Source organism: Anneissia japonica, unplaced genomic scaffold (genome assembly GCF_011630105.1).
Source record: "Anneissia japonica isolate Jap-2015-1 unplaced genomic scaffold, ASM1163010v1 scaffold997_len2565447_cov190, whole genome shotgun sequence".
Classification (NCBI taxonomy): Eukaryota; Metazoa; Echinodermata; class Crinoidea; order Comatulida; family Comatulidae; genus Anneissia; species Anneissia japonica.
The window spans coordinates 2,112,213-2,139,233 of NW_022696369.1; the positions used below are offsets into that span (position 1 = coordinate 2,112,213).

Genomic DNA, 27,021 nt, shown 5'->3' on the forward strand with positions numbered 1-27,021 from the left:
ACAGTCAAGATTAAAACAGCCAGAAAGGAAGCTGCAGGTGACTTTTTTTTATTGTTTCTGATTGTTTGGTTCAGGTCACATGATTCGGTTGATTAATTGTATTTTTTTCCCTTCTATTTAGACCAGCTGTTAATTGGTGTTACATAATAACAAGCCCATCCACTGGTCATTACTGTGATCTGTTACCATTGTCATACAACTACAGATTGGTGTGTGGTCGGCGACTCTAATAAGTACTGTACAACAGTCTCAGTCAATTCATCTACATTGTTGTGACTACATATAGAGACAATTTCAATACAAGGGAACAACTCAGATACTTGTGAGTATACTGTAACTTATTATATTCTCAATCGTATTTGTACATTTTAGTTTTTAAACAATATTTTGTCTTTAAAACAAAGTTCAATTTTGTTTTTAAGAAAATTGAACTTTGTTTTAAAGTTCAATTTTGTTTTAAAGAAAAATCAACTTCAGCATAGAAAGTAGTGTATTAAAACAAATTTACAATGAAAAAATAATATATATGATAGAAACAATTCACTGCAGGTCTCTATGATTTGTATCATTATCTGGCATAAAAGTCAGAGTAAGCATCAATTTTAATTCACTGTTTGAGAAAGTAATTTCAAAATTTATTTTAAAGATTTTGGCCATGTTTCATGGGACAAAAATAATATTAATACAGTTTATAGTTTGATATACAGTGGATTGAATTTGTAAATTTTATTTTTTTTTTCTCTTGTTTTTTTTAAAATTACATACAGTAATTATATTAGTAATTACTGATGTACATTGGTTTGTTACATGAGTTGTAGGCACTTGGTGTTATTGTGTTTTGTTGCTGACGCAAGCCCCCGAGTTCCACTGAAAATAAATGAAATGTTGACTAATACAAAATAATACTTACAACTGTACTGTCGATGGCCTTTGACATTAAGATTCATTGAAACCAAGATGGCCAAGTGAAATATTGTCTTCATGGCCATAGCTCTTACTATATCTACAATACAATTAAATAATATGATAATATTACTGTTGTCATGTAATCAAATGTACTTTCAAACATAAAATAAATATTAAATAAATTTTCCAACGGAGCCTGGCTTTAAATTTCATGTTCAAATGTTTATAAAATGCAGCAGTTATATAGTAAAAATTGACCTTACCGTACTCTGATATTTATATTTTTAAGTTAAAACGAAGAGAAAATAAATCATAATTTTAAGGATTAAAATGAGCACAAAATAAGTAGAAGAAATCAATGACATAAGTACAGTGCTTTTCAAAGTTTATAATGATCTTCACTCTTAGTACAATTAATGCGTGTCTATTCTTGGCAAATGCAGTCTTCAATTTCTTTTTAAATGTATTACATGCGTAAAGTATCTATGAATGTTCATTACCATTCAACATGATTAGTAAAAACTAGGAATGAGATGTGATATTATTTGGCAATATGAAGAGAAAGAAAAAAAAACTAGTACATTTATATAATCAGCTGACCTGATAAGTAAATTTCGTATTGTATATTATTTTTTGATGCATTCCAACTCATAAATCTTCATTAATTTAAGCCTTATTTGTATTCTTTATTTTAAATTAATGGCGGTATTCAAAATCTATCTGTATGCTCTTTGTAGCTTTTTTAATTGACAAATGAATTCTGAGTCTGTTTCTTTTCTATAGACTTACTGTGCCAAACTACCATCCCTTCTATATTACAGTTGTCTATTACTGTTTTCCCCTTCTCAGGACCTGGCTGAGTTACCAAGCATGATGATGTTCAAACACTATCTACATCTGAACTTCTTAGTAGCTATTATGAACATATATAAATTTGCTTTTTGTGTTGTCCATAAAACTGTCTTTCTCAGAGATATTTATTTTTATTACTTCCAATTGGAAAATGAACAGAGTATATGTACAGTATTTGAAATGTACTGACAGAGATACTGTACATGTCACCATTATTGAATATGAAATAAATAGTTTTTGCCATTATATCTACTTAAGATCTCCATTGCAATTTATGTCGGAACATTTCTATTGAGTGAAAAGATCTAGTCGGAAGCAGAAGACGTAACCCTAGTAAAATTCTGCTCAAGAGATGACCTTTTTAATATTTGTTTGACAAAACTTCTTAGCACCATTGATAGGCTACTGCTAGAGGCTAGGCTCTGTAGACTAGAGGGTAGCCTATTCTTGTGACATCTCTACATGCGTACTGCCATAAAGTCACTTCTGCTAACATAAGGAAGTGATCAATTGTCTAATGTATACTGACATTACAATTTAAATTCACATCGATCACAATTCACCAATATTTTAACTACATTCTTTTTCTGCAGTTTTGATATATTTTTATAATTTCCTAAAACCTGAATTCATTTTTTTCGTTGCTCAAATATATAAAATATTAGATAATTATTAATGCAAGGCCAACACATTTTATATAGAAACTATATTTAGCAAACGAGAGTTTTCACATACAGTTTGTGCTAGCTTTATCAGACATGCATCTGAATTTGCTAAAACAAGTTAGAAAAACCTACTTTTTTGAGCATTTTAACTTTTTTTTATGATTGATGTACCTCAAAACCTCTTATAGGCCTACCTCTTATGACAGTGACTTTCGTAATATGGCTTCTGTACATACAAAAAATCATTACTACAGTATTGAATTCGTATTCCTTAAACACTGCACAGTGCCTTTAAAATTTACTGAAAGTTGTTTACTAATCTACTTGTTTATGTGGACATTTGGGTTTTTTCTCCAAGGGAAACTTTACTTTAAAAGAAAGTGGTTATTTTGTTTAGGGTTTGAACATGGGATTACAGGTAAGTATATTTTGGTTGGCTACAATACTTTAATTTATTCTTATTACAATATTACCATTAAGCCTTAGTTTGAATCCTACAGCCTGTGTTAAGGTAGTCAGCTGATAGGAAAACCTGGATGAGTGAGGGAGCTGTGACTTAATCTACTATAATGAAGAATATAATACTGAACCAATTAGGAATTTGTTGGGTTTTAACATAGAGCTATAAAAATAATATAGCTCCAAAGTTTTATGAAAAGGTTATTGCCTGCAAAAAAAAACCAACATTTTGAAGAAAACACAAAGCATAAACAACAAAAAAATACCTATTAAAATACACTCAAAATTAAAAGGGCATTGAAAGAACTGTATTAAATTCGTTGATAAGCATCGATGTGGATTTGCAAAAGTTTTCAGTGTATGGGAACATGATTTGTGAAATTTATATTTTTTTATTAGGAAATTGTTTTTCCAAAATCAAATCCCTAAAGAAATGCTGCTGTGATGTTAAGTTTGAGATTTATCAGGTATACTCCTTATCAATTTCACTGCTCCGGCACGGCAGCAGTCATTCTTTTCCCACACTACAAAGGGATTAAGGCTGAGAGGAAGCGATAGATTACAAGGTTTGAAATTCCAAGGATTAATTACCAACTTGATAGGTGTTATCCAATAAGAGGACAAAGTGCTAAATTGTTGAAGACTGCTTCTTTTCATACCCTTCATTGATTAGTATATGTTAGTTTTCTGAAGCATAATTATTTTGTCCCGTCTTGTATTTCTAATGTAACTTAAGTATAGGAAGGTTGAATGAATTCAGTAAAGCTAAACCAGGTTGTTTTGAAACATGGGCTGTAAGATCATGCAGAGACCTCTCTCTTTGTTTTCTCAGATTATATAATACCTTTTCTTATGTTCTCTTTGTTAATTTAGTTTTTTTAAACATTTCTCCAAGTAAAATAAAAGAAATGATTACAGAGAAAGGATTAAATATGTACATAAAAAATTGGAAAATTTACATGGACGCCAAATAAAAAAGGTTTCCAAAATTTTTATGTTTTGCTTTGTAAGACAGAACACAAGTAAATATCTATTCTATCTATTTACAGTATCTAGACAGGATTTTGAGATTGTATATTATGAAGTACTTTTAAGGATGCGATTGGTATGTCATTTTAATTGGTTGATGTCAGTTAAACAGTACAAGTAGTTGGTCTTAAGTGTCTAGAAGATGTTCAGAATCTCCCACAAAGCTTGTATCGGTGTTAATGGCAGGTATTGTTTCTTCGGGAGGGGAGCAATGTCGCATGAAGAGAAGAATTTTTTTGATTGAGTGGTTCAAGGAAATGCTTTGAACTCAAAAAATTAATGTTACAACTGATTTAAAGTAAACTCTTCTGAAATATGTTGTATTATGTTTATTTCATTAATTATCATCCACTAAAATTAAAATACATATTTTTAAATGTGTTTGAAAAAAAATAAAGCATGTTTTCTGGCTTAATTACGCTTCAATGCGTTCCCATGGTAAATGTTACAGTTTGTGTCAATGGACTAATTTCTTCTTATGATGTCATGCTTCCAAGATATGTGCAACTATAGAATGAAGGAGGTTAACAGTTCAGCTGATATTAATCAGGTCAAAAGGTCAACTATGTGATCAACATTTTTAACTTTTCTGTATGTATAACTTGATTATGAATACTGGAGGTATTTTGAATGTTGTAGTTCTGTCCTAAAGTCAAAACTATCCATCTTATTAAAATATCTGGCCCCTGCCCTCGTCATTACAGATAAATATACCATAAACGTGATAAGTCTGTATTCATGTAATTACTGTATTTCATGTCAGAATGAAAGAAACAATGATAGTAATATTTATAAAAATATTGGTTTTTTTTTAAGCTTGCACAGAATCGTGCAAAATGGAAAGCTGCCATTACAAGTACAGTCTAACCCATGCTTGCATGGAATAATAATAGACTATAAACTGATGGTGATGATGATGATGATAATGATGAATTCAAAAACACCTACTTACAAAAAATATTACCCCATCCATTATTAGAAAATATACACAATGCACATAAACCAATACATTCCATGCATTTATGGAGCAGATCAGTACATTCAATGATACATTCTAACAAGGCGTAATGTGTTGAGAGAAGCCCTGAAATGCAGAAAGTGCCTTCTAAGAATACAGTGTAGTCCTGCAGCACAGGAATTGAACCCATGACCTCAAGGTTTAGAGTGTGAACCACAACCACTGTTCTGACAACATGCAAAGCATGTCTTTTAATTAACATTTTCCAAAATTGATTAAAGGTACCTCTTTTCATAAGCAACAATAAGTTGCAGATGTCTAGGTATTCTAAACATGTGGACTTTATTATAGATTTCAAGGCACATTCTCCCAAAACATTGTACTTAAAAAGATTCATTGAAAATATCAATATTTACAATTCCGTTATGTATACAGCAGAGTAATTGGCACATTGAGTAATTACAGATTGTACACCTGCTTAATTAGGAAGAGGGTGTTTGCGGAATCAGCCAATACATGCTACTGTACTATGGCTTTAAACTACTATCGTAACAATTTAACCAAGGCCCATAATTATAATTTCGTCCTTTAATTATTGTGGACTCTCCTGTTACAATCTTGTCTCAAGCAATTTCAATACTGGATCCACAATGCAAGTGGCGTATTCTATAATGAATGATACAAACAATTACAAAAATTAAAGTTATAAATAATAGAATATCACAATAATTTTCAATGAAAGATTATGGATTTTTATAGTTTAACCTTGAATATATGCCGTTGAGCTTTAAAATGATATAATTATATATCCTTAATAACATACAAACACAATAAAACATATTGCTAGCCAATAGCTGGGTTAAAAAAGATATTTATTTTTTACAACTAAAAAAAACTGTATGCCTCATAAAATATGTCCTATCATAGAGTACTGGTAGTTTTAAGGAAATAAATTGTAAATAGATTTTTTTTTTGCAAAACTTGTAGTGTAAATAACAAATAAAATAAGTTCTTTCCTTGTTTGATTTGCAGCATCCTAAGTTTGTAATTTCTTAATGTGTGAAAAATATTTTTTTGCAACTTGTGTAGTGTTGAAAGACATTTTCGTCGTTCCATTGATTAATTTCTATCAACGTTCGACGGGATTTTCAACCATATGCATTAATCTGTTGTCAATGTTGCTGTATAAAAGTGTTAGCATAGGAAATAATCCTCTTCTACAGACTGTTGGACCACTTAACAAAACCCTCAAACTTATTGACTTCAGTTCACACTGAGTTGATTCCAACTTGATATGTTAAATCCGTTTCGTAGTCAGTCTGTTAAATTCAGATTGCTGCGCCTATGGAAAGCTGTGTGAGGCTTTGGTCGACGTCGTAAGCATGCATGCCTATCGACTTTACATGACAGAACCTCAATGCAGGATCAGTGAGAACTGTGATTCAATTTATCAAGCTCTACTGCTCATTAACGATTTTTGTCGCACTCAATAATCAATATGCTGTATAGAATGATTTGCTGCCACAAAGCTTTTGTTACTAGTGGGAAACCCACTTTTTGTTTCATTCGCTAATTTAGTCCTTCATAGAGTCACATCATAGGAACACAGCTGAAAGGATTGCAATAAACTACTGCAAAGGTTTTTAAACATTTTTTTTGCATCTTTATATTTGGTGTACAGTAGTGAGATGTTCGTTAGACAGTTGAAATGGGTTTAGTTTTTAATTTGTAGTTGATAGTTCTGTTGTACATTTCTGTAAATTTTGCTTTGAATCAGTGAAATGTGCTATAAGAGATGCGTTATTATCTCTGAATCATCTAGCTCTTTTTCTGTTGTAAAATATATTCTACAGTAGGCCTATAGATATAACAGGAACCTCAAGTGAGATGTAAGGCATTATCTGTTAAACATGGTCTCATAAGAGACTTTAACAAACAAAATCCTTCTGTCACAGCATAGGACCCTGGGGTTAGAAGGCAATAGTGCAGTGATGTTTGGTTTTTTTTCTTTTCTTACTCTCAAATAGTTTCTTAGTTACTATACAATAGGTTACTTTTTTATAATTTTTTATCATGTTTTTTGGGCATTGCGACTTCGGTATAATGTTGCTATGTACAGTCCTACTACATTACATTACATAGCTGCATCACTCTCATCCTAAATGTGGCTAGTTTCTCGTTTTTAGATAAGAAATATATTTTTAAACTGAAAATCACAAAAAAACCCAAAAGAAAAACATTAGATTAAAATTAGAAACAGTGGACAAAATTATGGTTTGTTCAAATGTGTGGCATCCAGGGCCAGGTCATGCCACATCATAAAATTCTTTAAATTGTATGTACAACGTGTATGCTTTATCAAAGTAGACAATAGGAGTGGAAACAGTGAGTGTATATCTGTTGGCCAGTGTAGTTAGATTCAATTAGCCATTGTTGGTCAATCACAGCATTGAAAATCAATTTTTCTGCCACAGAATATTGCGGGACAGGATTAACATGCAAATTATAACAAGATTAAATGCGTCAAGTAGCATCATCATCCAATGTTTTGCCAGTCATCTAAGTGGTGAAATATAAAGAGACTAAATGAGCGAATGACCACTAAAGATGTCCAGCAGCATTACTGTCCATTTAATAACGAGTGATGCGAGTAATGTGAAGTTTGTTAAGAAGTATACCTGGCATGATTCTAATGACATTTTTGTGTCAGCTCCAAACCAGGGGTATGATTGAGTTGATTTAATAATTGGCTATTTAATAGAAAGAGCGCTACTATATAAAAGATGCATTAATGATAAGTGATCCGCTAGAATATCTGTCTTGTTCTGATTACTGCGATTTGGGTTCAACTGACTGATATACCATCATCTTTAATGTCTCATCCAATATGAAATCTAATTTTATGTTATTGGTTTCGTTCGAGGAAACGTGTGCTTTTAATTTTGATAAGACGATACAGTACATTTACATTATTGCACCACCACCAGAAATTGTGCCGTAGGCCTATGAGGTTAGCAAGCGACTTTAACAACCCACTTATTTAGTCTATTTCTTAAATATATCCCAATTGCTTACATTCATTTTGTCAGACCATTACTGTAACTTGCTAATTCTGCGAAATATAGGTAAAGGTAGGAGAATAACCCATAACTTGCAGCGTCGTTGTGCTGATTTGCGTATGGGCGTGGTCTGTGACTACCTAGCAGCCGTAAAGAGGCACTTCTTGGTAGATACATGTTCACATCATTCCACGACAGAGGCTGAAATGAACCATAACATCGGGGTAACCCCCTACTCTTCCGAAAGATGCAATGGGTTCTTTAAAGTGAACACGAGCCAGATGTATACACTGGACCTCCATTTTTAAGTCCTTATCCAAGAAGACTTGGTTCTACCAACCGAACCCTGGGCGAGGAGCGGCTGGAACCAGCGCCAATATTAAGGCTGTAGCTAGCAGCGCCTCTGCCTTACCGCTCGGCCACATGACTCGCCAAAATAAAAAATATACAACAAATCCTAATATTTTTTCAGCTTTCTAATTTTTTTTTTCAGAATTCTTGACCTTTAAACACATTTAGTTCCACTAGCTAGTGTAAAAAATTTTTTTTTAATTATTTCTCTGTAAAATCTATAATGAATAAAATACATAGATACAATAATACCATGATCTAGTGCAAATGATCAGTGTCAACAACTCTAGAGAGAATTCTCTTTTCAATAAATTAATACAAAAAAGTTTTATCAAGATAATATGTAGGTCTACGACTAGTTTCATATCGCTTGGTACTAAAATAATTTCAACAAAATAATATTTATATTTATATTCTATAATTAAATAATCTGATATGGAATGTGTGTGTCACTTTATATGCATTCGTGTTTTTGATTTATTGAAGTAAATATACAGAGATGTTTCAAATGTTTATATTCACGTAGGAACTAACAACTTTTATATGCTGTGCAAGATGTCAAAAAGTCATGTCACAACTCTTGTTAAACACCTGAAAGGATGTCTTTATTCTCTGATGTACTGGATGCAGGACTCGACTAAGTCCTACATCCAGATCCAAACTAGTATTATTAACTGTAATGTCTTTTTAAGTACATGCTTAGCATCATTAGAAGCATTGCATCTATTTTATTTGTCTAGAATAATATTAGGAGTGTTATACATTTGATTGGATGAACTTATTGGCAAGGGAAAAGACTGTGGCTATATATTGTTACACCAAATCTTAACCAATTCCTAATTCTTATTGGAAGATATTGGCCTAGTCCAGTCCATCAGAATTAGAAAATTGTTTAAGATGGTGTAACAATAGTAACTGGCATATTTTAACTACTTTTCTCAGCTAATTTTTAGTGTGAAAGAGAGTCAAACTTTTTTTGCCTGGGGAAAATGAGCAGAGCATAGCCCATAACAGTATTTTGTATTAGTCGGTCCAGTATAATTCAATCACGTAAAGTGCAACTCAAACCAATCTAGGCTATTGTTTGTTGCCAACCCAATTTCTGTACAAAATATCAATTTCCAAAGATAAATCAAAGTGATGTTTCTGAATATGATATTTAAAGTTTTGATTTAATTTTCATCTTTGAATGATAAAAGTTTAAATGGTAGGTTAACGCCAGTGTCATATTATCTGTTACTTTCTCAACCATCTGACGTACTTGTATTTACGTTTTTCATGAAATGGCTAGCCTCAAGGTGTGAATTATGTTTGCTCTCATTCGCCAAAATTCCGGAGGAACGAGGATGTAGTTATGAAGAGAAGCATGCATGGGAGTGATTGTGCAATGGCAGTCTATCTGAAGTACTGTATCTTCAGATAATGATACTTACCACCTGTGTTTGATTTCATTTCATATATGCTAAGAATGAGCTAGGAGATGAGCTTCATTGAGGATCATAACACAATATTTAATTATTGTGGAAGGCTTTGTATTAACAACTGATTATGATGACTAGTCAGGTACACTTATTTTCTGCATATAATGAACTATTTGCTTTTTTAAAGTTATATTGTTAAAATATAAACAATATATCAGTTGAGCCCATGTGAGAACATGGTAAGTGGTTTTGCTCAGCGATTGCATTTATGTTTCTCAACCTTTAGTTCATTGGTTCGATCCCTTGCTGTGTAATCGGTTGATTCCATGGGCAAAGCCATACACATGTGGTTGTCTCCCTCCACCTGTGAGAACAAGTAGTCACATGGTATGTTCGGTGAGAGAGCAGATTTCCCTGACGAGAGCAAAGTAGGGGTGGTCAAGTGTCCATTAGCTCAACCCGCCCTCGATAAACTAACGTTATGTTATCTCCCTATATTAATTGGATTAACACATTATCAAGGATAAGTACTGAGTGTTTAACACTGGTGTCCTTGGAGTCAATTATAGGTAAACGGATTAGTTGCCTTTTTTATGAGGTTTTAATTGTTCTTTACCGCTGAAAGTGCGGTATTCTAACGTTAGTTTAAGGAGGGCTGGTCGGCCTAATGCGCATAATATGTTCCAAAAGTGGTCCAGGTTTGACAATTTAAGGGATTCAAAGGCTTATTTTATCGATTTTAGAGTCTACTAATAATAATATGTAGAAAATACATATAAACTTTTTTTCTCCCTGACGAATTATGGTTTTTCTCCCTGACTTCTCCTAATATGGCTATTTTATACATGGAGGTTTAAATAGGTCTGATCGATAAAAGACCATACTGTACTTCATTTCATCAGTAATTTCAAATTCCAGCCAAGTGACCCCTTTGCTCTGTGTGTCGATAGTTGTCAGATGTATTTGAAGACAACCAGATTTCTCCAGTATCAGAGCGACTTAGAAACAGTTTAGAGAAGTAAAATATTTGAGATTGATGATACCGATAAGATATTAGCTCTTCTAGTTTTATTCATCATCATCATCATCATTTTGCTAAGAAACTTTTTTGCCCATGAGCACGACTTTTTTTTAAATGCATAAGATTTTTTTTTTTCAGTTAAGATGGGGACGTGTCATTTATCATATTGTAGATTTAATAAGACATTTCGCTTCTGTCTGTATTAGCACTGTACATGACTACTGTTGATGACTGCCATAATACATAATTGCCCCACAAAAATCGAAAGGTAATGCTTCTATTTGTTTGAGTGATATTTTGAAATTATCTTGAATGTCAGATTGCCTCACCTAGACTATCTGTTATCCCATAATGCAATTCATAGACGTGGATTCATATTGAGACTAAGAATATAGAAACATATTGGTATGGAATCGCCAAGTTCGAGATAATTTTGCTTTGATGCTGATGCACTCTCCAGGTCAGTAAAAGCACAACTTTGTTTCTATTTTCATTTTTACAAAAATTTATAGGAAGAGTTCATTCAGGTTGCAGTCAAGTCATTCACATAATGCATAGGCCCCAGGGCCAGAATTTGACAATCATGGTGTTGATTGGTTGAATGTCCGATGGTTGTCAACAAGCATTTAACTTGTGTTGCTTCTGAAGACCATTTATACTATTGATAAAAGAAAATAGATATGGTGAGAGCTTTTGAGATGTGGGTGCAAACGTGAATGATTTAAGCAACAATTTAGTTGTTGCAGAATGTAAATGAAGAAAGTTTGATTAAGTATGAGTAACGACATCGCGTACATGAAACGAGACCTGTATTGGGCTGAATATTAATGATGGAGATCAACATTTTAACAATTTAAAATAATAGACACTAATTGATAAACATTCTGAAGGTGAATGGATATGCAAGATGGAAATAAAAATTGAAATAAAAAATTGATGAATTGTAATAATACAGTTAATAATAAACAACAATTCATATACTGTAAAATTTATGTAGCATTTCTCCATGTTAATATCCTAAATAATACTATTTAACATAATTAGTCCTACTGGCTTGTTTTCTAAAGTGTCAACGTAATCAATTTATGTCAATGGACACCAAATATTCAGTTAGTGGAATGGTTGAAATTAATAATAATTATAATAATAATAATAATAAACTAGTGTAAAATATTGAGAATCAGATTTAGAATCAAAATCTATTTGTCCTCTCAGAAATTACAGACTTTATTTGCAATTATTTCTAAAAACAGAAACTACTGAAAACATAATGTTAACTCTCTTGCTCCTACAATTAGTTTAACAAATAAAAGATAACTAAGGATTGAGAAAGTACCTAAAATTGTTTTATCTTGTATTGCCAAATAAAATACAAATAAAAAACAAACAAATTTGAGTGATCCTACTAGGATGCCAATACATAGTTGAATGATGAAGATATTTATATACTGTGTATGGAATAGCTGAAACTTTTAGTATCAATATCATTTTCATTATTTTACTTGTTGTGACAAGTTGAAATAATTTTATTGTATTTAAATATTATTTTTAAAAATACAAAAATATGTATTGTAATGTTACTGAAATACTTGGAAATTACTATATCAGCACTAAAAGACAAAAAATTAATGAATACAATGTGTTTCTGTTACTATTCATACAGATGGAGTACATGTCTCAGTGCATATCATGTCTTGGTTGCTATTTTGAAAAAAATGATATGTTAAGGGAATTTTATAAAATACTGCCCTCTCTATTGTACTCGGAGACAAAAAATATAATTGGAAGGATATAATATATGGTAATTAACTATCAGCATATTTAAGAAGAAGATTAGGAGATTCAATTTTTAAACAGGATGATTATTGTTTTGTTGAAGAACCTCTGGTTACACTTTTATTTAGAGTGTATGTTATAGTGTATGGTTGGGATAATTATGATGAAAAACATAGATGGAGAAATTTATATCAAGCAAAATGTATGCTCGGAGACAAATGAAATACCTTCTCAGGTAAATGTAAACCTTAGCCTTCGGTTTATCTAAATTGGAATCAGTCATTTTGAAGACTGTGGTTACATAACACTTTATTCATTAATTGCTTTATTTGATTATTATGTTCGTTAAGCCAAGTAATTATACGAATAATTGTAGCATTTAATTGAAAATACATGCTTTAATTGTCTGCGGAGAATTACGTTCCTCTGAATTCATTTGGTCCTGAGATAAGTAGTGATCTCCCCTGTTTAGGAAGTGGACTAGTCCGCAATTAAATCTCCTCCATGGCTTAGCTTAGTTGCTGAGAAACTCACATCACCAATGAGTAGGCCATGTGCAGATACTAATGAACTACACAGATATTCATTATCTTCCGTGCGGCTTGCGTGTAAGACTTCCTCGGCTTGCTTGTCACTCCTCTTTCTCTCTCGTTCTCGCACACTGCTTGCAGTCCGCTGCCGTCTTGATTTTGCCACATACATACTGAAATGGATTTGTCAGTAGAAGTTTAACGCTGTTCTGTAGAGTCAACTGTATGTAGTTTATCTATACCTAGTAAGTTTTTTAAATTTCTTCTTAAATATACTATCATACATTTAACACAGTTAATGTGGATAGTGCTTGGTGTATTCATTAGTTGTGTTGAGCTTGAGAAAACGAGCTGAATAATCAATAATTCACTTTAACAATTCTGAATTCTCATACATACCTGTACAGCCTGTAGTAGTAATATAGTGTTCTATTGCAGATCACTTGCAATTAATAATTTGCAACTACTTTACATTTCAGAATTAATATATTCATTTTATATTTGGTAACAGTATACTAATTTAATATATGTAAATATTTATATGAATGTGCTGCACAGGCAAATATATATTTAATGAAAATCATAATATTCTGTCTCCAATTTTCATTATTTTATAAATCATGTGTGTTACACATGCTCCATTAATTTAAACATTATATTTAAAATGTTTACAAATGCAATACTTTCACTAAAAATACTTAGGTTGTATAATATTTATCTATTTGATAAAAAATATCAGAAATATAAAATTTAAAATAAAAATCACATAAGAAGTAACTAATGCTTAATAAGAGGTAAATATTTTATAAGCTCTAACCCTTTTTTTTTGTAAATTTATTTTTCTAAAAAAATGGTGTTTATTTCTCATATTTCCTGAGTGATTCATCAGATTAAAATCTTTATAAAAACTTATTACTCCATTTATCAGAAATATGAATCTTTTTTTTTTATAAATTGATACACATGTCATTTGTAAACATAGACAAATTCAAATTCCATTGGTTACTGCTGTTTCTTTTCCTCATATGAATGAAACATTTTTGGATTTAATTATCATGTTTGCTTTCTGACTCAAGTATGCATCTGTTTTTCTAAATAATAATGTAAACCTGAGTGCATACAACCAAAACATGAGGATTTAGAGATTGCAGCATTATCAATTATTCCCTTACTTTGCAATTTTCATGAAACAAAATTTACAGTAGTATATAAATTTGCTACCCGTACAGTATTTTTCATGAATTTAGTTTTTGTTTTCCCACAAAATTAGTAAATGTCCTCAGAGTGAATGAGAGGCAGGTTACAGAAAATGTTTCCTTTTCATCAAACGATTTTTATCCATCTATTATTTAGATATCTTAAATTGTATAAATGAATGGGTAAATAGATAATTGTTACTATAGATGTCTATCTATTAATACGCCTATCAGTAGCAATGATAAATTTTTATTATTACGATGGGAATTCGGTTGTACAATAATTGTTTTTATCCACTCTAATGACATTACTAATTATTATGATAATGGTAAATTAATTATTTAAGCTTATTGTTTTACCTAGTACCATCCGGAGGTTTCTTGGAAGTAATATTTAGTCATACATTCATAAAGTAACCAATTGTTATATTTTTGCATTGTTCTCAAAATATTTCTATTAAGTCTGTTCAGTATAGATTTCTGTTGATCTTGGTTATACTATTTATAATAATTATTAATTAATTATTAATAATTTCATAGTAAAAGATCTGATTGACAGATGTTGACAGTGCGGCAATCTAGCAAGAACACTACAGTATGGTATCGGCATGGCAATATGATGAATGATAATTAATTTGACTCAGGATTTTTTTTAGGCAATTACTTACTGCTTTCAATGTATGTGACATTTCGATATTTTCATGAAAAGCTTCTGCGTACGCTTCAAGTCTCGAAGGTTGTCGCTTAATGACTTGCCTCTAGCTATACTGTATCTGATTTGTTTGGTGCGGGCTAGCATTTCATCACTATTATAATGTCAGGTTGCTTCTCGTATTGATTTTCAGCACGGACTGTACCACGGCAGGTGTAAGAATGGACAGTGGTTAAGACTTAATTTTTATCCATTTTCGCTGTTCATTCATCTGTATTTTGACGTTAGGGCCCATAAATATAATGAAGAGATTGTCACTTCAGCGAAAATCCCAATTGTTGTTTATTGGTTTGATTTTTCTCTAGCATTGCCTTGTTTAGCTATTCAGACATGCACAGAAAACATTGCGCTCTGTTAAATTAAAAGTTGAAAGTATTAGCGTTTGATTTAGAAATGCATGACCATAGACAGCGGCATATGGAATATAAATTTAAAACTTGTTTTGGAGTAGGCCTACAGTACCCTGCTACACTCTTTTTCTTCTCTTTTTTTTCCTCTCTCAGCCCCTCATGTCCCCATAGATCTGCCCCTGCGAACATTATATCCCACTAATTAACTTGAATCGAATGTCATTGAAAAATTGTTTGACTTAGATAAAATTTGACTTACAGATTGTTAAATGATTGAAAACACAACAATTTGGCATGTAAAATTTGATTGACTAAAATTATTCAACTTGGGAAAAGTCGGCAAAGTTTACTTTAACTGTAAGGCAAGTTTGATTGTAGTTCCAAATTTTAGTCAAATGGCATACCATAGATTATATGAATGAACTTAATAAGTATATTTTTTTCTCATGTTTTTTTTTGCTTTTTCTCATAAACAACCTTCTTGCACCAACCCATTAAGTTCATTGTATCGCAGAAGGCTTTTGCGAAATACTTTATTTATACTCCATTTGATAATATTCTTTTTAGGAATGATCTTAGGTTAAATGTAGGTTGAAGGGAAGAGGAGATATCCCTCCCTGGTTACTAGGAAGCCGCTCTTTTGATTGTTTTGGCACTCTCTGAATAAACAAACTAAAAATGCTGTTAGTATTGGTTTTCAGAGAGCTTAAACATCTGTTGTGATTAGCATTTGCTGCGTGTATGCCACTATGCCTGTGGTCCTATTTCTATTATTATCTGTGTATGTAAAATTACATACTTGAATATTGTTGACAATAGTTTAAATACAATTTGTAATATTATTGATTTAAGAGTTCATTTGGGGTCATATTTTCAGTGACATGTCCATATAGGACAAAGGATATTTCATTTTTTAAATTCATCATTTATTTCACTGAAGAATCTCTCTGAGGAATCAGGCTCTTTCTAAGCGGGGTCTTTAGTATGTGAAGTGAGCAAGATATGCTTGGCGAAAATAAATTAGGGCCTGTTTCTACAGACAAAATGCAAAAGTACAGTATTCAATGAAACCAGTTTTCATAATTGTTTATTAACAAAGATTGCATTGCAGTTTAATTTTGAAACGAACAGAAACCGGTTTTCTCCTAAGGAGGTCGTTGTGCAATGACATCATTTTTACCCACAACACAGTTCGTTAGGCGGAAGTGCGATGAATCGTGAAAATTTCCAGGTCAACAGAAATTCATTCGGTCGGAGCGGAGTACTTAAGTATATTATACTGAATTTGACTTTGATTCTGCTCTAGTCCGCAGAAAAAGAAAATTAATAAATAAATAAAATAAATACATATCGACGTTCTGGTAATTTCACACGAATACTAAGTACAGGTTTTTGTGCAGCTCAGTGTGTTTCATTCAGTTTACCTACTAAATTTTAATAAGAATTTTTTAGATATACAAATAAAGGTAAAACTTTACTGTAAATTGCTTGGTTTTGTTTTTGTTATGCTATTTATCCATTTGTTGTTTTTGAACTGTCTTTTGCTTTCCTTTGTTTATATTTTATATTGTTAATGGGTGCACCATCTAAGTGATGGGTGCCACTGATCTAAAAGTGAACCCAATAAATCGTATCGTATCGAGTAGTTGCAAGAATATTCGAAATGGTACCCTCTGCGATAGCCTCGGTCCACATTACGCCCGACATTACGTTTGCTACAACAAGGAGTTATTAGAAGTACAGACTATTCGCACCAAGCATGCAGAGAGTGGTTATGTTGCGAGTCTTGACAGCTAACTAGGTCAGGTCAACTGGAGACCGCTATTGCGTTGCAGCTAAAAATTGCTCCACGAATACGGGTTTCAGTACGGTATTTGGCGATCGAGACCAGATTCAATTGGGGTTTTTGAATCCCGTCTTTGAATTTGGGTTATTTTGAGGGGACCCATTTCCACTGATATGAAAATACAGATCTTTGAGGATATTGGTCCTGAGACCAGAATTCTATTCTCAGCAGAAACAGGCCCTTAAAAACCCAATGTATGCAGTTCTCTAAAGCAACATTGGCTAGAAAACACCTTGTTTTTTGCAGCCCCATACCAATCATATGTCAAAAGTAATTATTAAAACTGAGAAAAAGTGGTGTAAAAGCAGCTTGGAGGTTTTTGGAAGCATACTTGGAACATTAAAGTTTGGGTGCGGCCCTCTGTGTTAAATCAAAAATTCACTTTGGCCCTCCGACCGATTTTTATGGCCGCCCCAGCATCAGACAGATACCTCCAATCAACAGACCAAGTTCAAATATTGATGTACATGTTCTGAAACATCTCAGAACACCTTAAAATATCCTATATTTTTTTATGTGCTTTGACCCCACCAGAAATTTGCTCCAGATTATCAGACCCCGTTGGACAGATAGCCACGATTTGAATGTAAAGCCCACTCCATGGCTGTCAAAAAGTGAATTTTGCTGATTTAGCATTGTTCAAATGACATATTTACTAATCTCAAAGGTTCTAAGAGCGAAATTTAAAATTAATTTCCACTCTTCTTGAAGGTCTTTCTAAATGACCTTCAAGTGAAATACCAATAATCATTACATTTAATTATTTGTGAATTATTTTCATTGAAACATACACTATACAGACTATTGTGCATAAACCATACACTGAAGCAGCACCCATGTAACAACTTGCAATTTAATTATGTATAGCTGCAAGGTCTGACTACTGGAGTAAACAGTGGTATATCTACAGTAGGAGTCTTGAAATGGGAGGCTGATGGGGAAGGGGAAAGATAGGTTAAGTGAAGGGGGTGGGAGTGGTAGCTCGCAATGTAAGTGATAGGTGATTTTTATCTACTTGAGCTTGACTTTTTTGCTTTATTCATTTTCATTGGGAGCACCACTGGAGGTGCAGGTTTTTTTAGGGGGAATGCTTTCCCCACCCACTCCCTTAGATATGCCACTGGAGTAAATCTATGGTTTAGTAGTTAAGAGTGCTTGCCTTCTTATTTCCAAGTAATGGGTTCGATCCTTTCTTTAAAAAATGTCTTCTCCAATCCAATCTCCGAGCTTCTTAAAGAGACTTGGTTATCATTGAGGGTCGCTAATAATAAGCTCACTTCCTAGGCCTCATAAAGAAATTCTTGAAAAGCATCAAAGGTGGCAAATGATGAGCTCTTCACCTCATAAATAGGCTTGGTTTAATAGAGCATCAACCATCCCCAATGATCAGCACATATTTTCCTACATATAGTAGACCTCATAAACAAAATTGATTAGATCACATTGTGTCCCAGATCAGCTACTTCCATGCAGATCATTAAAGTTTACCTAGGCCTATATAGAGTACTGTATTGAGATTCATTATTGGTAGTCTTTGCTGAATAAAGCAATCAATAGGCCTATTGTGTAAAATTACACTTTAGTGCATAATCCATGCAATATTATTATTTTTTTATCTCAATTATATATTTTCAAGTTAATAATAGAAAATAAAAGTTTTTTATTGAAAATTTCAACAGTTTTCACACCAATATTAATACCTGTAAATTTTAATAATACCAATTTTCATAGGCTGTTAAATTAGCCGGTATCCTATGAATCATTTTAGTAAAAAAAAATATTTTAATCAAAGAAAACTGAATTGTTTATGATCTGTATTATATAGCCTACAGTATTTGTTTGATATTAATGAACAATTTATATTTTAATGGTTTTCCAGATTTCAACAATCAGCTAATTTTACTCCTTGCGTACATTCCAATTGTTATCATATAAATCTAAAATAGTCTATTACGGTACGTATGTCATGAAATTGCGGAGAACTCCTAATAAGAACGTGTAGACAAACGAATAGTTTACATCTTAGTTGACCAATACAACTGCAATAATTTACACATAAATCCCGGGTTTCGCAGGTGAATCATTTCTCTATTGTTACCATGTATGCCAATGTTTATGCTTACATAAGAAATCCTTTGATTTATGCTTTAGGTATAGCTAATGATATGTACAAGGACAAAACTATGGATGAGATTGGGCTGTATATGACAGCACTTAATTCTCCGTTTCAATTGCTTGAGGGCATTTTGCAAAATCATGTCATTAGCTTTGATGCTGCAGACAATCCGTGGGTTAAACAGCGTAATTCAGGGCTACAATAGATTTAGATTTTGATAGCTAAGTCGATTTGTCCACAATTAGACAGTTATCTTAAAAAGAAATTGCACTTAAAATTAATGACGTATCATTTATTTATTTTCTTGTTTTTGTATTCTGAATGTACGCTTAAATGTTAAAGTGTTTTCTTTGCATAATGTGCTTTAATTTGTTTTTCTGAAACTATGACCTAAAACATGCATCATCTGTGTGATTATTACTTCTGATGTTACATTGCCAATACTGTAATATTTGTTAAAATGTAAAGTTTGAAATACTACTATTATCCATCAGTCTTCAGGACAGATTTCTATTATTGTTTTGTTTTGTGATTATGATGGGTAAATAAAAGATGCAGTAAAAGTAGGTCTGCGACAGTGATAAAAATATTATAACAGCAATCTCTTCATGATAAGAGGGTCCCCAAAAACAAGACTACGGTACTTAACGACAACTTTACCCCGAAAGGTTCAAGTTAGATCAAGCTATAAGAGAACAACTTATATAGTTTATAATGTGAATCACAAATGAAGGTGAGTCAGTCAACCTGACCTTGACTCGTTGTTCATTAACTTCATTAAAATTGCAATGAAGATTTGTCAAAATGCACTCTACTTTTATTTTCTTTACTAATGGTCTAATGGTACAATTTCATTAAAATTTTACCGACAGTAAATAGTTTATTTGAATCTTTTAAGTAAGGCATATTCCAAACTGTTTGCATGAAATCCAATTAGATGGGTGCAAAAATATACATTATAATGCTTTCTTATCCTAGCATTTGAGTAGTATCATTATTGCCCTACTATAAACGCAGCTGCATCAATTAATATTCCTAACGTTATATAAAATATAATATTAAAAAGTAAAATGGAGAGTGTGATGAACCAGTAAGTAATCATCGGATCATCTTCCACAACCAGCAGTGTGTAGGGACCCACCTTTCACTGACCTTTAAGTCATGCAAATGTGGACCAGCAAAAAACCCATGAAATTTGATGCATTGAAATTATCTCTCCCAATGGGGAAGCTATCAGAAAATAGGCCAGAATCTCTAGGCCCATCACGTGTGATGCAATATCGTAGTTAATCGAAGGTGGGAATTGGTGCCCAAATTAGGCATATGAGCACTAATGAGTCCATTGCTTCTGTGCTAGGCCCCTATCGTGAGTAGTCTACTGTGTTGAGAGTGATTGGCTGTGTCGTTTATAGCTTCCCTCATTGGGAGGCTCAACCATCATAGCATCAGAGCATAACCTTTGATCCTATTCTTGCATAATAAAATCAATCAGGGAAAATATTCAAGATCTGTGATTAATTACTTAATCCTAAATTATATGTACCTGTATTGCGTGGGAGATTAGTGAGTTACAGTTGTCTTTCTGTTGTGGTCGCTGGTGTGTGACGCATTTGAATACAAATGAACACTTTCAACACCTGGTTCTTAATATCCTTTGACAGGATTCAAACTTTACTTCATTACGTTTTGTCGCAGCGATGGCTAATTAGACTTCAAATTCTGCACATGTTGAAAACTAATTTAAGATAATAGGAATAATAATTAATAATAATAGGAAATATTGTATCAATTATGCAAGTTTATATAGTTTATTAGCCTAAATATAATAATAATAATATAATTTATTGAAATTATAGCTAAGAAGATACAAAAAAGTACATACCCAATGCCGTAAATTTATTTTAAATGAACATACTTTAGGGCCTATACACAGACACACAAAATAAAATAAAATAAAATAATAAAATGAAATAAAATATTTCTGTCATGAATATTAAATAATTAAACTACAATAGTACCCTATAGGTGACACATTCAGGACCAAAAATAGGAGACATCTTTAGGACCAAAAAAGTGTCCCCTTAATAGTTGTGTACCCTGAATAGGGGTTTGATTGATTTGTAAGTAAAAAATGTCCCATTGATGGAGATGTCGCAAAGGAGAGGTTGTAGTGTATTTAGTAAATCATCAAAATGCAAATGCTACTATTTTTTGTACCATTCTTCCAGTCCAAGCCCTTTCTCATAAACCCAATGGGCTTGTTTCTACTGATAAACACAAAATAATCGAATTTTTAACCACTTTTTTAATGAGTGCCCAGACAGGCCAGCGTTTGCATTTTTGCAGCGGAAATTACATCACCATTTAGTTTATACAAAACTTTTTTACAATATATTTCATGTGAATTCCGGTCATGAGGACAAGGAAGATATGGTGTGCAGCGAGAAAGCAAATGCTTTTGGCTGTGTTTGTCTGCACAACGAACGTGCGAACAAATGAGGACAACGGTAGGCCCAGAAGAGCGGAGAGGCCTAGGTCCAATATCTCCCCCCCCCCCACAAATTTATTACAAAACGAGTAATTTCGTTGCTCCACATGTTTGTTGATGTTTTAGCTGTAGGCCTAGGACGTGAACAAAAGGACTAATTTTGAAAGTTCGCGCGTGATACGATCTAGCTTTGCAGTGGTTTGATCTGGGGTCACATTTCACTCGATAATCGCTTTTTGTGTTGCAGCTAAAAAATGCACTGCCAAATCCATTGCGTGTTTTTGATCAATTTTTTTTTAATCGCTTTTTTCGAACTGGTACTGTTTCTACTGCGAGAAAAAAAGCAATTTTTTTTAAAAATCATTTTTTTCTTTCCAGTCCCAATATTGGAGATTGGAAAGTGGTCTTTAACCGAGGGTCAGAAAATACAAATGATACCGTGCCTGATTGGAGGACTAAGCTATGCTAACTCAATGGACTTTATACCCAAAAAAACTTTACATGATTTATCTGTAATTTGCCTAATGTACTTGTAACGACCAAGATCAAGTCATAATAGGAATCAGGCCAGCCTATCAATTTAGCTTGAACTTATCCTTGATTGATAACTTCCAGAAAAGTATGTAAGGGGTCAAATGTGCTTGTATTGTCATAAGTTTATGTTTTTTAAATAAACCAAGGATTATGCAAAAACGAAAAATAAATTTTTAGTTAATTGCATTTCAGTATCATCAATCTTATAATATCTTCGAGATTTTCTTTGGATTTATTTGATATTGATAACAATAATATTATAATAATTTTAAGATTTATAAAGTGCATATATCCACTGTGCATGCTCAAGGCGCTACAAAAGAACAGAACCAAAAATTACCATGAACCTTAAAACTATAGCGCTATAAGAAACACAACAGTGTAATAGATGCATCCTGAACATGGAAGGTAGTCACTTTTTATATATTCAAACTTGTGTATCTATCTGTGTTTCGTCAAACACTCCTTCAGTGTATTAGGAAAATCAGCTGTATCAAAAAATGTTTGCTCCAAAGCTTTACTTTGAATTAGATACTCTCTAGCCTAAATACTATACATAAGAGGCTGTACTGTAAAACCAGTAATTTTCGCGTGAGTAAATTTTCGCACTCAGAGACTCTTTCAACATATTCGCGGGTTGTTGTTTTCGCGCTTCAGATTTTCCCCAATAGTAAATATTTTCTTTACTGCTGGATTTTACATAGATATCCATGGTCGTCACTATCTAAACCATGAAGGTGTTACATTAAAGGCTAGCGATCTAGGCAAGGGCTAGAGTAAAGTAGGCCTAGGCTAGGCCTAGTCATCCAGGCTGGCTCATTATAATGCCATTAAAATATATATAGTCATATATGTTAAATCAACGAATAAAAGGCTTTTTAACAAATAAATAGACAAAAGCCTTCATTTTACGCAAGAAATATCCATCATTTATGTGTGAAATTTCGTTGACCGCAAAACTGTAACAGTTCCCGGAGTTACCATGGAGATAAGAATAAAAATGCTTTTCATTTGCTGGTGGCGCTGTTCATAAAATATTTCAACCTCGATGATGATGTCGTCGTTGATCCGCGACAGGTTTTTCAAAGAAAACAAACACACTTCTTTTTAGTTTTAATGATCACTTATGTACAATTTTCGGGGGGAAAAAAAACGTTCACCATAACATACAGTACATGTCAGTATCCTAGAGTGTAGGCCTAGGGAAAAACAGCTTGGCTAGGCCTAGAAAAACAGCCATGCTAGGCCTATACGTTGCTGTACGGTAAGACTTAGACGAGGCTTGACACACATGCGTATGGTGGCAAGGTTAGGCCCGGTGTACTGTACTGCTGTACTGTAATACCGTACATAGTAGAGCATATTTTTGTTGGTGTTAATATTTTCGCATGTTGTTGAATTCGCGCTAGCCTGTGCTGGCGCGAAGAGCGCGAAAATAAATGTACCGCGAAAATTACCGGTTTTACAGTATTAGCTTTGGGGCCCTGGACATGGTTTTCTTGCATTTGAACCATTATGGTTAACTGGACCAACAGCTTTTTGTAGGTTGGCAATGATTACACCAGGTTTCAAATCGTAAGTCAAGGACCATTAGCCCCAAACCATAATTCCATTCTGCTGCGGCAGCACATACACTGTTTAGAAATGTAAAGTCGACCACCTCGATAGTGAAAGTTCATTAAAGTAATGACTAAATATCCAAGATCTTGCTGCATTAGGCCTACTTATTTCAAGAAATTATGATAAGTACAGTACTTAGTTAATGAGGGCTACAGTTTATAAGCAAGCATAGGCCTACACATTGACAATTAATCTGTAAAAATATAGACATATTCATTTTCAAAATTTGGTAGTTAATTTATTAAAAACTAAATTTGCTTTGGACTGTTATTTTGTATCAGATTAAACAAATTTAATATTGAGCAAATCAAGGTATCATTTGATTTTTCGATATATAATATTAATAATACAAATTATGTTTTTACCCTACCGTTTGATGGTATAGAATGCTGAGTATATTCCCAAATACTTGTGAAAAAAGTCTTGCAAGTGATTCGGGTGAGAATCGAACCCATGACCTCCAGATAACTAGTCTGGTGTCTTAACCATTCGACAACCGAGCTTGCACTGAATGGTTTGTGATGAATCCGATGCCCTAGTAGCAGCAGGTGCTGCAATACTATTCCAGTGGTGTTTGATTCCCACCTGAATCACTAGCAAGTTTTTTTTCGCAAGTATTTGCGAACGTACTGAGCATTCGGTATCATAACACGCGTCAAGTAGGGCAAATATCATTCGTATTATTTCTCCTGATGCAAATGTCATCAGAATATCATATTAAGTTTCTTAATCTAATTATTTATTACCAGATAAAAATTTAAAACAAACAAGATGATACTGTAGATCGAGGAAGTGGGCGGGAGCCAATCACGCCCACAAAGTGAAACAAGCTCTGTATTTTTGCAAAATTATGCTGAAGACAATAACAAACTCCTTAATTATACTGGGCCCACACACAAATTGGAATTCAACACTCTATTGCCACGATTTCTAATAATAGATATAAATAAATCAAAAATATTTATGGTATTTATGACTGTAGACAGACTAAAAAAAGTTCACACTATTAGATTTGGTCAGTTACAAACCAAAGTTTATTTCTTATCCCTTTCATATTCTGATTATTTACCTAGATACGATTCATATTCATCCCCTCAAATACATTTTCTTTCAAAATACAGTCACCCGGGTGCTCTAACAAGGTGGCAGAGCCCTAGGCCCTCAGTTTGAAGCATTATCTTAGAGGTTATTGGCCCTAACACTTTCTCGTGCCCCCAAGCCCCATGGCACATTGTTAAGCTGCTGTTAATATGTGTGGATTCTTTAAATAAAATCCTTCACACTTCTTCAGTGTCTACCACTTCAGAAATTCTCCCTGTGCTGTGACAAATGCCATTCCATAATCATGTTTATAGAATTCCCAGAAGTCCTCTTATAATTATTAACAACTGTTATAAAACTAGACATCGAAGTACATAAATCAAAAATGTGCTTTTGATGTGCAAGTGTGATATCAACTACAGGCCAATAAACTCCATGGTGTTTAAAAACCGGTAATCCATCTTTTTTTAATCCTAAGACCCACGAAGGAGACAATGATGAAGCTTCAACATTTTTAAGATAGAATGGTTATCTATTTCAATATATTTGACTTAAATATAACCATTGCCATCCTGTTTTGCATTTTTTATTACTTACACACCTGTCGTCACTTGCTATTTACGTCTTTATTTTAGTCGCAAGACTCGAATTTGTACCGAATCAACAGGTTCACAAGTGGCTGCACATGTATTGCTGTTTCCGATTTATTTAATTTCTTATCACAGGGAATATTTTCAGTATCAAGATTCTCCTACAGGGCCCAGTTTATGGTTATATAGCGATAAAGCTAAGGCACTGTTGCCTAGAAAGTTGGGAAATTTTTGCCCCTTTTTAAGTTGATCCGAATCATTTAAGAATGTATTTTGACACAGGTGGGCAAAGAACAACCTGCGGGCCACATGCAGTCAGACGGTGATAATAAATCATGAAAATAAACTAAATACCATACAGTGTGTGTGCAGCCTACCAAATATCTTCGGCTAGAAACCCCTTGTTTTTTACCGCCCGATACTGATTATCTGTAAATAAGTAATATTGAATAGAGAATAAAGTAATATATAAGCTGTCCATGAAGATTTTGGAAATACTCTGGAAAAATAAAAGTTTGGGTGTGGCCCTCATGTTAAATCAAAAATACAACTCATTTTATGCCCATCCTTGTATTATGCCAAAGAAAGTTCTGTTAGTGTGACATGTTCAATGGGGTACTTGACTTGTCCCACCAATGCTCTCCCACTCCTGCTTGTCCTCGCACTGTTTAGTTATTGGGGCTTATATTAGTTGTGGTGTGATATTCCTACATTAGGGTCCTACATTAAAATCCTGTAAAAATTATATATGAATAGGTTAATAGAAAATGTTGTTGAATAAAAGAATTATTTATAGAATCTAAACGATTCCAACACCCTACATGAGCCTTGTTAAGAAAATCCATGTGGAAAGTCAGTAGCTTTATTTCCCGAGTATAAAAAGAATATGGTAAATGGCAAGAAAGATAAACAGAAATGTAGATTTGAAAAAAAAGATATTTGATATAATTCAGTAAGCCAAGCTTCTTCGAAAATTATCAATAGATGGGTTACAGAGTTCATTTAGAACATAAATATATTTTTAATTACCTTTCTATTGTTTTGAATCAGGATTAATGTATCACCGTGAATGGAAAGATATAGCCTGTTCGATACTTAATGAATTCTTAATAGCGATAAGTGTCTAATCCCTTGGTGTTAGATTTTCAAAATAAGGTATTTAAATTCAGTCAAACTCTTACCAGCTAATAATAAATATTCATTATTTGTGGCAAAGACAAGCCAAACCAGTCACTCGTCGCAAATCGTGTTTCAGAGAAAATGGTCAAAACATGCTGGAATATCAAATTTTTAAAAATCTATTTTATTGCACTAAAATAACCTTTATATATCTACACATCATTCTATGCTGTTATTTTCCCCATTTTGAATGTTAAAACAACACTTTTTAAGAATTTAAAGATACTTTCTGCATGAGAAATGCCTGAAATCATAAACTTTGAAGGCCGATTTCTCATATATTGTTCTTTAAACAGCTGTGTGGTTAAACGCTTGTAACTTC

General features: G+C 33.0%; 1 protein-coding gene across 3 annotated transcripts in view; it reads left to right on the top strand.

Annotated features, from left to right (window-relative positions):
• Positions 1-6,407: 6,407 nt before the first annotated feature.
• LOC117102019 (poly(rC)-binding protein 3-like) overlaps positions 6,408-27,021 on the top strand; it is an 88,734-nt gene continuing 68,120 nt past the window's right edge. For 2 of the 3 annotated variants that reach the window (XM_033242232.1, XM_033242230.1), the window contains exon 1: positions 13,029-13,272. The gene's annotated coding sequence lies outside the window, so the exon portion shown is untranslated. Of the gene's footprint in view, positions 6,509-13,028; positions 13,273-27,021 lie in introns of those variants that run through there. The other variant, XM_033242231.1, reaches the window with a different exon arrangement.